Genomic DNA, 14,397 nt, shown 5'->3' with positions numbered 1-14,397 from the left:
GCAGCCAATCCGCGGGCGGCCTCAGAGGAGGCCCCGCCCCGGGGCGCGGCTGCGGCACGCCGAGGCCGGGAGGCCGCTCGAGGCCCCGCGCCTTTTAGTCTGTAGGTGATCGGGAAGGTTGTGGATGCCCCATCCCTGGAAGTGTTCAAGGCCAGGTTGGATGGGGCCCTGGGTAGCCTGGTCTAGCATTAAATGAGGAGGTTGGTGGCCCTGCATGTGGCAGGGAGGTTGGAGATTCATGATTCTTGAGGTCCCTCCCAACTCTGGCCATTCTGTGATTCTGAATGCTGCGTTGTGGTCCAGGTCAGTACCGCATAGCTCAGTGGGAAGCTCTCAGCTCTGCATGGCTCAGCCGCGGACCCCGTGCATGGGGTAGAAAGTGCAGATTTAGCAATTTTTCCATTATCTGAGGCTCAAAAGATCATAGTGTACGTGTGGTGATTTAAACCAGCATTTCATGACACTACAAACAAGTACAAGGAGAGCAGCTCGATTCATCCAAAGCCCAAGCAACAAACAGGAGCCAGGCATCTCCACGTGCCCGAACACCTCCAGAAGTTCTGTAGCACAGCAGCACTGCTTGACAATAGATCATTAATACATCACCATAGAATCACAGAGTTAGAAAGGATCTTTAACATCACCAAGTCCAACCAACCATCTGACCTACCAAGACCCACCACCAACCCATGCCCTCCCATTACCACCTGCCATGATCTGCATAGCGCTGTATGGTGCACTGCTGTGTCACCCCACTAACTCACCAGGGAGCAGACCCATTTGCCAGCACAACACTGTAGAAGAGCTGTCTCATAGCTATGTAAGCTATCTCATGGCCCAGATTAAGAAGATGCCATCCTTGAGTCAGCACGCCCAGACTGGTGTAGCAATACCATCACACTTTCAGGTCTGCAGAGAGTTTTCTTCGCCGCTAGCTCAGGTGTTTCTGTGGAGAGTTGCACTGCAGGCCTGAGAGGTGCTCTAAATGATTCTGTGCTCAAGTGCTCTGGGAATCTCAAACGCACCTAGGGCAGGATTTATCTCTTAAAAAAGTCACAGGTTTCCTCTCGTAGTATAGGAGGAACCAGTAGTTGTATGTGACTCCCATCCAACTCCACAAATCCCAGAGTTTCCATCAGGATCCTGCTGTAATGCTGGTAGAAAGCGAGGGGCTCAGAAGGGAATTCACAATGTGCTCCTCAAAGCTGTGCTGTAAAAAAAAACAGAACAGCATCTGAAAACCTTTAGGATTTAATTGCCTGTCAGGGCTGCTGGAAATCTATTCAGCCACCTGCATGCACCATCACATCCTAACATCTTAAAAGTGACAGAGAGGAGCTCACACTTTCAAAAACACACCTAGGGGAGGTTGTGTGGTGCAATTTATTTGCAGGGCACACTGCCAGGAAGACAGAGCAAGAGTCAAGCTATTTTTCAACCTGGGTGGCTTGAAGCCAATTCTGAAAATTCACGAGGTAGTTTTATCAGCAAGATCTTGAATAATCCTTGGACAAAATATGTGCTATCATGAGGAAGTCTGAATTTTATCTCTAAATGAACACCATAAGCACTGGACCATATTTTCAGTTTCACTGTTTCTAACAGCTCTCCAGCCACCTGCATCTGCTTGGCTCATGCATCTTCATTCGTTCATCATCTCACCACTTCCATAGGCAGAGCAGAAAGTGTCCTCAACCCAATCCTACCTGTCCTTCTGGTGCTTCTCTTCATTCAGCTCACAGAGAAGGAAGGAGCTGAAAATGGAGAGGGAGCCACATCCTACACTTCCTAAATTTAAAAGTGAATGACCACTTTTTCCTCCCCGTTTTCTTCTGAAAGAAAGAGCCATCTCTTCTGTTTTGGTGGGTTTTTGTTTGTTTGTTTTTTATATTCTATCCACTTGTGCTCTCAACTATTTACTCAGAGTTTACATACAAGAAAGTACCATTTCTTAATCCACGCTTTTGAAAAAGAGGCACTGAAGTGCTTAGGGAGGGACCAGCTGCAGAAACTGGACAGGGAGAGCCAGTTAAATAACAGGGGAGCAAGGGATTCTCAGGGCATTATTAAATCAAGAGATTTTCCAGTGCTAATCTCAATTTTGCAGGCAGAGATCAACTCCATTTTATAAATTATTTTTAGCCCTAAGCTGTCACTACAAGTCTGTTCCTGAACCTCATTTCTTTAATAGTTAGAAGTCTTTGCATCTCTACTGTACGGTGATACACAGGCATTCATAATGATCTATTCTTATACTCTGTTCTTTTACTTTTGTAACTTTTCACTGACAATGCAGAGTGATGAGCCTCGTTCTCTGCCAGCCCTCGTCTGTGACACTCAGGTAGCTGGGCTCCTCCAGCTCTCTGCCATGAGACAGGTGTTGCAAATGTGCCCTGACCAGTCCTGTAACCAGTCCTTTGAACAGGGCACCACTAAAGCCCTATTATTTTTACAGTCTTTACTGGGGAAGCTGAATCTCTAATTGTGATTAGTTATATGACTGACTAATACATCCAAGTCCTTCTTCATCGCAGCTTAAATTTTTTGGTTTGGTGATTTTTTGTTGTTGTTACTGCTATTTCTGGAGTGGTTATATTTATTTTATTTTATTTTATTTTTTAGAAATATTTTCCTCCTTACACAACACCAAGTTTTCTCTACACTGTACTCCTCCCTCCTGCACATGCCTATTCTTTTTTCAGTACCAGTGTTTATCTCCTTTGATTGCTCTGCAACAGATCTTATAATTTCTCCACTACATCATCTCTAGCTTTTTAAACAGCTTCTCGTGCAAAATATCACCACTGGTACATGTAGACAGGATGGATCTTATTTCCCTTGCTTGGAAAACCAGCTGTCTCATCAAAAAGGTAGATTTGTCTAAAACACTGAGCCTTTGGCTAATCACTTGCCTATCTCATCTCCTTTTTATCTTCAGGCCTATAAAGATAATTGCTCTTCCTCTCAAAACCTGTTCAAATTCTTTGTTGTTGTTGTTGTTGTTCACATTAAGTTTTTTCATTTAATCCCAGGTACAGGTTTATCTGTTCTGAATCTCATAGCTTTTTATTATAAAAATCCTATAAGCTAGCTCTGAAAACTGGGCCATTTGAGAAATCTGATGCAACCTCTTCACAAGCCCTGCCAACTAACCTTACTGCAGTTGTACAATATGCAATTTCAAAATTGTCTTATTTTATCTCACATATCACATATCTCACATATACTATGCTGCAATCAGTGTTGCAGGCACAATAAATCCTTTACTGAATCCACTCCATAGTCATTTTTTTCAGTAAATACAAGGAAATGAAGAAAGGCCTCAGGCAAAGTAATAGAAATTTAGTGTAGTTTGATGGAGTAGCAGAAAATGTGCATGCAGCTTGAACATCTGCTTACAGATGCCAACCAAACCCAGTGCTTGGCATGTAAATTCAACAGGCATGCCATCTGTCCATTATGTAGCCACTGTAAACTTCTCCCTTAATCCTTTCCACTTAGCTACAATGCAAATTATGATTTAGGTGTGCCATTTTCCTAAGAGACTGATTAAATCCATTGTAAAAAATAAAAAATAAAAAATAAAAAATAAAAGTATTTCTACAGTACTTACCACTACTTAGAAGAAAGATACCATTGATGTACTAAGTTTACTGAAAGCATATCATTTATAGATAGAAGAAGCAAATAGGACAAAGCATAAGTAGGAGGCAACAAAGGAGCACTGCTGGACAGGTGACAAGTAATCAGGTCTAAGATCTTGGGGGGAGAAATAGTATGAGCTCTGGTCTTTTTGTTATTCCATAATTCTCATTTATGTACCCTGAATATGCCAATTTGTCAAAGGAATTAATTATAATCAATAACAGACAGATTTCACATCTTATAGTCAACCTGTGTTATTTGGGCACATCCTACTACTATTTGGGTGCTATCTTCTAAATTGAAGGTCAGAAGTCCAAAGCCTTGGCTGTTAAAAATGTAGGAGGAACCACAGGGCCAGGGCAAGGAAGTGTTGCTTTACAGAGGGAGGTGATCTAAGGACAAATACTAATCATAACCTGGAAAGGAGTCCCATTATATTCCTTGTGCCAAGGCTCCACATGCACACATGTTGCTGCTCTGCTCACTGACTTCTGCCACAAGATTTATTTCAGGAGAGTAAGGACTGAGAATGTTATTTACACTTTCCTGAAAATAGCCTGTTATAGTTTTTCATCTATTAGCAGCACCAGCTGAATTACCTTCTACTCTGTTAGTCTTTTACATAATTCTTGGCCAACAACTGGATTCCAGATCTTCCTAAAACAGTTGTATCGACCAACAGACAGATAGTTTATGGCAATATTTATCTGTTCACATGGTCCATTAGGCTTCCAGAGGCCTCAGGTTAACTGCTCAGGTTTCACTGGCAAGAGATTGAAAGTAGGTCATTTTAGTGAAAGACACTGACCTACTTTTTCCTTGGGTCTGACCTTGCTAGTCTCTGAGAAAATTTTTAGGATTTGGGTTAAGGTTTTGTGAATAAATTCCTAAGCCATTTTAGTAAGGAGTAATAAACCTACACAGATTTCAGCATATATTCTCAAAAATTGATTTGTACACAGCTAATGGTAGATGCTGACAGTTTCTAAGCAGTTTCAATGCAGCTTCCAAGCTTCACTTCATAATTCTAATGTATGCTTTGAACTAGACTGAGAGGCCTATTCTGAGTTTTATTTGGCAGTGGACTAACAGACACTGGTTTAGGCAATGGGAAAGCAATCATACAGATTTATATGACAGAAGCAATACAAAAATCTGTAAGCAGGTAAAGCTATCTCTGGAGTTTTCTGTGGGTTTCTGTCATAATCTTTTTTAAGGAAAAAACAAACAAACAAACAAAACCTGACAACAGCATGCAATTCACTTTAGAAAATAAAACAGCAATTTCACATACCTTTTGCTAGGATCCAGCACTAAGTCATTCTGTAGTGATGAACTCCTGTTTTCCCAGTAATGAGGATAGTAGAGCCAGCTTTTGAAAATTTCAGTGCAGTATATTGTGCTGTATGCTCTTGGAAAATTGAAGGCCAATACTGGAAACTATATTAGAAGAACTTTATTTGGTTACTTTGGCTGCTAACAAGGAAGCTATTTTATAAGTATTGCTGAATCTCCAAACAGGAAATCTTCTGAGCGATTTTCATCTAAATACATTATCTTTTGAAATGCTCCTTGTACCACCAACCTTCACTAAAAGTGATGTGGGAAGAGAAAATGTAGTGTTTTTTTTTTTTTTTAATTCAGCTTTCAAAACATGTGCTAAGTAACAAAACATTCAGTGCATTTGCCTTTGACTAGCTTGTTTGTCAGCAGGTCTCTGTAAAGAACAGAACAGATTTTAGGTATGATGTAAGTGACACATGCTATCACGCACTCTGCATCATGGTGCTGCTAGCAAGAGTCTAGTTAATTTGCAGCACGTGTAATGCACTCACCAGTAATCAAGAGCTGGTTGTAATCAAAAGTACAAGTATCCACCTCATGCTAAAGGAATTACAACAGTAACTGAATAAAAATCAGTTAAAATTGTCCATATTTTCATATTTGGAGAGTGGTTGGAACCTGTATAACTAGTTCTGATAGAAGAAACATTGAGTTTTCATATCTTGAATTCCTTGTGTGTGTGATCTGTTTTTCATCCTCCAGGTTAAATAAATCTTGAGAGTAGCAATTTACTTCTCCAGCTTGATACCACAGCTGTTGCCTTTATTCTTCATAATTTCATAATTATTACACAGAACAAATGGCTTAATGCTATTTCACATTAATATGGTCAAAAATTGGTCTGCTGTATTTTCAAAGCATTTTTGTTTCCTAACCTTGTGGCCTGATTTCTATGTGGCAATAGTCTATTGCAAAAGACCACTTGCTGCTTTATATATCCTACATATACTAAATGAGAAACAGCAATGCCTGTGCCCACTGCTGATTTGCAACCTTTGCTTTTCTCATTAGTTTTATTTTTAAAGGACTAGGAATTTTTAAGATGGGAAACTAATAAAATTGGGTATGGCTAACAAACTCAAGGGAAAATTCAGACCTCCACTAGAGTTAGATTGTTCAAATCTTGTCTTGCAAAGCACAAGTTCCTTTTTCTACTTGTAATGGAGTTATTGGAATTATGTTTTCTCTAAGTTGTGTCATTTCTACATTAACAATATTTTTAAATAATAATTCTAGCTATAACTATATGTGTTAACTGCTGTGTGGCAAATAATTTTGTGACTTAGAAACCTAATTATCTTGTCATAAAAAGGCCTAATAATCAACATCTTACAGCAACTGCTGAGACAGTGTCACAAGACCTCCTCTGTGATCTTGACCTAAGAAACAAACCTGTTATTGCTCTAAAGATTAGGTACTTGTCTTCCCAACTCTAGGACCAACAGTATTTCGGAAATTGCTGTAGAGATAGATGTGTAGATAATGAATTATCCAGCCAAAAACTTCTCAAGACTTATGATACATTTCAAGATAATCCACATTAATATTATTCTGTATTATTTTGTATTCACCTACTTACAGAGGTTTCCATTCTGTAGAGAAATTGGCTACAGAAACAGCTGATCCTTCACACAGCACTGAGAGATGAAAACAGAAAATTGTGGAACTAGTATTTGTAATAAAAGGAAATTATTGCTTGTGTAAGTAGGAACCAGTATAATTAGTAACCAGTAAGCTGCTTATCGTGCATTAGCCCCTTTCTTAACATTTGAAAATGTAGTAAGAAATTCTGGAGAGAGGATTAAGGAGATGAGCATAGGTGAAGATGCTGTCAACAGAGTATGTGGGTGTAAACAGTAAACACTGTGTACAAATGCAGGTGTTTATTACAGTAGTCCTACCTTCCTTGATTCTTTAAATATCACAGATTTGAAATTTCTCTATTTCTTCCAGTTGGAGAAGGGAAGAAATGGATACCAAACAGTTGTACTTTGCAAATGACCGGATGACAGAACTATATAATGAGAGCATAATGGGAGCAGGGATTGCAAAGTGCCACAGAAGGTTACCCAAAAGAGTTCAGACAATTTTAGTCTTTCAATACATTACATACTGAGCTTTTGGAAAGCAATACCAACCTGAAAAGTCAATGCTCTTTGCTGTGCTCATACAAACATCTGTGTACAGTTGACTGACTGGAAGAACTACTGCACCAAGAAATAACTGGTTCTCCTCTGGGGTGTTTCTCAACATAAGCAATTCTGCTTCTAGACAGCTGAACTCACAGCCTCACTGTGGTCAAGCTTTCTTGCTGTTTTTGCAAGCTTGGTGACTTGGGGAAAAAGGCCGTACAAGAAATAGCAGAAGGAAGGAGCATTCCTTGCAGATATTGGGGGGAGGGAAGCTGAGGCTGGAGATAGCCTAGGTGCATGTGATGTACAATGCATGCAATGCACAACGCATGCAATGCAGCTTTTAGCAACCTTTCTGAGCAGAACAACTGTGCTGTATATATAGGGTAGGATTGTAAGTTATCCTGGTGTTGCAGAGAAGTTAGATGATCATACTGTGTGTCATGACCAAGTTTCATATTGTAGCTTATTAGTTTCTAGTTTTCCTACATGTGAGAATGAAAAAGGCAATTCGTAGAGTCTGCCTTTTCCCAAAAGGTCTCAGAGGACCCTGAAGTAAGCTGAAGAGCTGGAAGTTTGGAGCAACCAGTGGAGAATACCACTAGAGAAAGTAGCTGAAAATATCGCAGCTGGCTACAGCTTCATCTGTGGGCCAAAGAGATGTTACAGAAGTGGTCCTAAATGACTTTCTTCAGCCTCAGCTCTGTTTTAATTACTGAATTAATGTAAGGAGGGTGATGGGGAAGGCTTTTCATCCTATAACTTTGCTTATCAGGAATAGAGAGCTTTTTCTATTTGTTTACAGAGGGAAGATGTTATTTAAACTCAGTGAGGAATGCATCTAAGCTATGCATCTCTCATTGGCTTAAAGTAAACATCCATCCTCACATTCCCTTATTGGTTATTTTAGGCTGTTAACTGTGCTGAGCCCTGGTTGTTGCAAATCCCTTTTTGAGGAATTCACAATTCTTCCCATTTGTTGCACAGGAAATTTAAGCATAGCCTAAACTCTGGGCTGTAAATTTTATCCCAGGGGATCAAGCTTTTCCAGGTAGCTGTTGAAACAGCCAGTACACCCCACTCCTCTTGCAGATATAATTATTTCATTTTAATATAGCTGACATTAGATAATATCTAATTGTTTAGCTGTTCAGTACGCATATGATATGCACAGCAGAAACTGAGAAACTTCTATGTTCCCAGCTTACCCAGGAATCCTACAATCAGCAAGAATTTTATTCTGAATTTTACAAGAATTTTACTCTGGACTTCCAATGTCATTAGGTGTTTGAGTGCCATTGTAAATCAATTACCTATCTGTTGTTATTACAATTAAAATGAATACCAGGTCTAAATCGTGCACTGCTGTAAATCAACGTATTCTTCAAATCTAGAACTTGCATGCTAGTGAACTTGCATGTAGTTTTGAAAACAGCAAATCACTCCACTGGAGTAAAACCTTTACTTTGAATAGGTCTTCATTTGCTTAAGTGTTTTTTTTCTCTGAGAGAAGTGCTATAAAACTTGTACCAGAAAGATAAAATGTTGTTCTATACCGATAAAACTTGACAGCATTGATTAGATGACAGGTGACTTACACCTACGTGGTAAGTCTGCTAGAACTTCATTTGAGGACCAGGAATAACTAGAAAAAGGACTGCATGTAGTTCTACGGCTTGAGAGGAGGAGAGAGCTGTGACAGGTGACATCTCTCTTTTGTCATTGAAACTTAAGAGAAAGGGGCTGTAGCTCCACCTGATCTGGAAAAAGAGCAGCCAAGAAGAACAGGAGAGGCATACTGTGAGAGTAGAAATGCTTAACAACATCAGTTCTCTCTAACATGTACAAGGCAAAGTCACCCAATGTTCCCTGTCCATGATTAGTGTGCTTGGACCAGTGTAACCCCCTTATCAATTCTGAAGCAGTTGTACGAGAAGGAATTTCTCATTGTACTCAAACTCACCCTGTAATCCTATAATAAGTCAGTGGAAGTCTTTCCTTTGACGAAGGATTCTGGAACATATCCTTTAAGTACAGGCATAAGGCTTTGGAAGATTAAGACCTGGGTTTCACATGACAAGAATGTAGAATGTGATGGTGAAGAGAGAGTTAAACAACTAATCTTTTGACAAAGCAAGCATTTGTCTGGGCTTGCTACTTCTCACACTGTTGTGCAACAATCTTGTAAGTAACACAGCTGAAGAAATTGAAAAAGGATTTCAGAGCATGTAGGATGACAACTGGAAGATGGACTTCTGCCCCCTCTAGCCATTAATACAAAGGCTGCTCCAAAAGTAATGACTCCTATTTTTATTATGTTGGCTCTATGGCAGTTGAGGTTGAACCTTCCAGCCAATATCCCAGTATATTTTGTTGCCATGTGAGAGATGGAAGTAACGGGGCAGTCTGACAAAATGCTGTCTGACATGGAAGTGTGGAAGAAGCAAAGGTGTGTCACTGAACTCCTCCATACATAAAAAAATGGCACCCATTGACATTCATCAACACTTGCTTAACATTTACAAATACCAAACAGTAGATGTGAGCACATAAGGCAGCGGGTGGTACATTTCAGAAGTGACAGCAGTGAGGTGAAATAAAAGGCACATTCCAGGCAGCCAGGCACAGAACTGTGCACAGAGTTGAATATCAACTTCAATGTATTGAAAATGATGGTGGAATATTGCAAAGTTTGTACCAAGTGGGTCCCACGAATACTCACACAGGAACAGAAAGAACATCATATGCAAGTCTGTCAAGGCGTACTGAACAGCATCGTTACTGTTGATGAGACGTAGTGTCACCACTACAAGTTGGAGTCAAAATTGCAGTCAGTGGAGTTGCAACGTGAATTCTGCATTGAAGAAAAAGTTCAAGATGCAGCCCTCAGCAGATAAAGTAATGTACACTATCTTTTGAGAAGGAAGGGGTTCTATTTTTGGATTTCCTGGAACCTGGACAAACCATAAGATCTGACTGCTACATTATGATGCTAAGCTGAAGGCTCAAACTCCCAGAGTCAGGCCAGAGAAGAAGAGAAGCTGTCTTGCAACAAGACAGACCCAGGTCCCATAGCACTCTGAAGACCATAGAGCACATTGCCAATGTTGGCTGGACTGTCCTACCACACTCGATGTACAGTCTGGATTTGGTACCTTCCATCTGTTCAGCCTGATGAAAAATGGACTGCATGGGCAACATCTTCCTAGCAACAACACCACTGCAGCAGCTGTGAAACAGTGGGTCACCTTCGCTGGTGCAGATTTTTTTTACGAGCACAGCATGCAGGCTCTTGTTCATCACTGGTGAAAATGCATAGCTACTGGTGGTGACTGGTGAAAAATAGTGTTTTGTAGCTGAGAACACTATCAAATAGTGTTATTGTGCTCTTTGTATCTGTTGTTGTTTCCAAGGAAGTAAATAGGAGGCATTACTATCAGAGTGGCTTAAGTATTTAGTATCAGTTATAGTTGAGGCCACTTCTTTGGCTAGAGAAAATTTGCATAAACAATGTAGCAGAGCCTGTACTGTCAGAGAAACTTCTATTGGCCTCCACAGGAAAATACTGAAGGCCTCATTTAACACAGTATGGAGACCAAAGCTTTGTAATTTACAGACCATCCTAAGATACATCTGCTAAAATACAAGCATTTCATTTCCCTGTTAAATGAATCATTTTGAAACTAATGCATGTAGCTGATCCAGCCATTTGATTTTGTATATGCAGAAAATTCATTTTAGAGGCATTTTTTTAAACAAAAAAAAAAGGTCATTACTGTCTGCTACAGATATTTTTGTTGCTGTTTCTCAAGAGAAAAATGCATGTAAACTGCCATTGTACCTTTGCTATTTTTCCATGTCCAAGTCAAATATGTTAAATGAAAAATCATATTAATATGCAACTTAAATGGGTTTAAATGAAATATTTTACATTATTGGAAGCAAATTGGTTATTGAAGTTAAATACAAGTGTAAGGGCAATTTTGTTGAAATTGTCACATTTCCAAGAAGTTGAGCTGTCTTTTATTGAGTTGGAACTCACATAAACTGATTATTAACTATTAATACTTTAGCTGAACTTTTAAACCTCTTGATTTTCATTTAGATAAGACTACATGTAGATGTACTTGTACATGTACTTACATGTAGATAAGACTAGTGACAATTCAGCTCAGACCACATTCAGCAAGTCACAGCCTTTTTTACTCTTCAGCTATCTTTTCCTCACTAAAAAGAGTCACTGGCATCCATGGATAGCAATAGTTTTTGTAACAAAAATACGTGAATGTATTCCTATGACACACCAGTGGCTGTTTATCATCTCTTCTCTGTCACTTTTTTGATAATAATCACTTTGTCCATTCTCTCAGCCAGAATTGCACAAAGCCCCTTAACACCTTTTCATTCTTATAGATTTCTTATTCTGAAGTAAGTAATTATACAGCTTAGGTGTTTTATACAGTAATTATACAGTTGTTAGGTGTTCCTTTGGACCAGGAGTACTGACATCCTTCCACTTCTACTCTAGTACAAGACTAAGTTGTACTAGACTCAACTTTCTGATCCTTCCACATTTCACCCCATTGCCCCTTATCCTTCCAATCTCTGCATACTTTCCTCATCTGCTTTCACATTCATGTACCTAATATCCTTTCCTTGTTCTCCTGTCACTGTTCTGACATTTCTCTGATCTTACGCTTACCCAATTCAATTAGACTCAGAACAAGAAGAGTGAATAGACTGTTGGTTTAAAAAGCTGAATGGCTTAATAAAAACTAGATAGCAAGTACCAGAGACAGTCTTTTCCCTTCTTGGCAGAAGCCAGCTGTTTTCTTGGCTGTGTCTAACACAACTTCACCTTAAGATTGGGGTCAGTGCAGTGAAGCTGTGGATGCCGATGCACATTTATCATCTTGTGATTTGTGGGCAGCCTTCCTTCCCCTCCCTTCAGTGTGCAAAGGAGAAGACAGAACATGGTACCATTCAAAGCAGATTAGTCATTCAACTGTGCCTGGCATGAGAATTGACTAACATTTACTTCTTCTGCCCTCTTTCACTCCTAAAAACACACCATTGAAAACCAGACAGCTATATACCTTCATTCTTTTGGAAGCCTCTGGCACGACAAAAAAAAGTTAAGAAAAAAAAATGGATTTTTTTCATCTATTCCTCCCTTCTACTCACAAATCTGCTGTTTAACTCACATGTGTTCAGATACATTTCTATATACTTCTACTGGAGACCACACTGCTTAAAATTGAGTGATCTTAAGTCATACACAACAGTAAGTTTCACCATTGTCTCATGCCTTAAATTCTTTTCCAAAAAATCATGGTCTCTCTTCTCTCCCATAATCCATTCTTGTTGACTAATCTAGGTCACTGTGTTTCTTCTCTGTCCCCTCCTAGCTGCCAAATGTCAACTTGCTGAAGGAAATTTGGCTGGGGATTGATATGTCAGTTATGTTGTGAAACAATTGGACTGTGATCTTAATTTCCAACTGGTATATTCAGATAAATTCCTAACTTCAACTTTACCCAATTGATAGATGTGGCCCTGACCTGTCACATGGAATGCATGACACTACTCCATAAATAGAAGTAAATATAATGACCATCCTTCCCCTAAACAAATAATATTACAGCATGGTTTTGATAAGCCAAGAGCAAGGTATTTGCTTCAGACAGTTTTAAAAGCAGAGAAAAAAAAGTTTCATCTATGTGAAGTCAAGCTCTGAATAAGAAAAGTCTCTATTTCTGTTCCCATTCTTCAAGAAAGCATTTTGTCTGCAGTCTGCTTTCTGATGACTTCCTACTCAGCCCCATAGGTGAAACACAGACCAAAACCCTTCCCATCAACATCTGAACCGTGATTCCCATTTCAACCAAAGATAACACTCAGACCACAGTCCTGGTACCTAGATTAACCCCTTCTTTGTCAGTTCTTAATGTGGCTATGCATCTCTGCACACTAGATTAAGATGATACTGATTACTCCCAAAAAACACAGCAAGGGCAAAGGAAGCTTGTAAAGACAGCAACATATGCCAGGAAGTACATTCCCTCTCCTACAGCAAATTCTTACACTTTTTACCCTCTAGCACAATAACAGTTTTTCCCTGCCTCAGCAAAATTTCTCCATGTTCATGGAAAGGGGAAGCTGATTTTAAACTATGTCAGAAAAAACATCATTGTTTTTCTTCCCCCCCACTACTCAGTACTACAAGTGAAGATTAACTGGAATACTAGAAGAAAGAAAAAGCACAGGTAGTTAAGCAATCTTAACTTTAGATTACCTCTTTTAACCTCATTTGTTGTCAAGATCAACATAAGCACAAGTTCTGCATATTTAGAAAACAAAAACACCATACTGGGTAGTTTTAATCTTTATCTTGTATCAAATTTGCCAAGAAAAACTAGAATCTTTGCATGATTTTATGGGTACATTTCAAAGTTCAGTTAGATAATCATGCTTCATGTGGAAGTTTCAGTTTATTGTCAGGATAAGCTGTTATTCTCCTCACGCAGAGAAGACTTCCATATAGCTTTGCCTACTGCCTTAGTGCCACAGAAATTAATACATTTATAGGAGAACTAAGAACATAAGTACTGAAATACATTTTCAGGTCCTTCACTGCCTCAGTGTTACAGACTGAGATGTTACTTCCTTCTGGGTATTCAAATACCTGTGTAAGCTTTGTGTGACAAAGCTGGGATTATCAGCACAAATGCTTTAACTAAATAGGCACATATATGCTCAGACACATACTAACCTTGGTGTCTGCTTACATTTTTCAGCCTTTTGAGTATCAAGAGAATGCTGCTTCATGTTCCTACCGTAGAAAACCTGGTCTCAAACAGCAAGATGCAATATCTGGAAATACCACGATTCAGTTATGATCAGCTGCCACAGAGATGACTACAATTTGTCTCAGTCCATGTCCACTAGCTGTTTCTGAGCAGTTAATTCAGTTTTGGCAGATCTCTCTGACCATAGCCATACAAGCAGAAAGGAGATCATACTGAATCCTAAAGTAAGTGTATTCAGAGCTCCATAAGCATCTATCTTATGGTTGCATTTCACACAAAGTAGTTACTGAGATTGAAATGGTCATTAACATTATAAACAATGTAAGAGGGAACAACTGAAGTTAAAGTTCCCACTTCTAATTGTTATACCAACACGAGAGGTTATTTTTAAAGAGGTACTTGACATCCACGTGTCCTTTCACAAAGAAAAGGCGTACAGGTGCATGTAAGAAGCCAGGAAGCTGGGA

Source organism: Phasianus colchicus, chromosome 1, assembly GCF_987193195.1.
Source record: "Phasianus colchicus chromosome 1, bPhaCol1.hap1.1, whole genome shotgun sequence".
NCBI classification, from domain to species: domain Eukaryota; kingdom Metazoa; phylum Chordata; class Aves; order Galliformes; family Phasianidae; genus Phasianus; species Phasianus colchicus.
The sequence above is the reverse complement of the archived record's forward strand: the minus strand, read 5'-3'. Positions refer to the sequence as shown.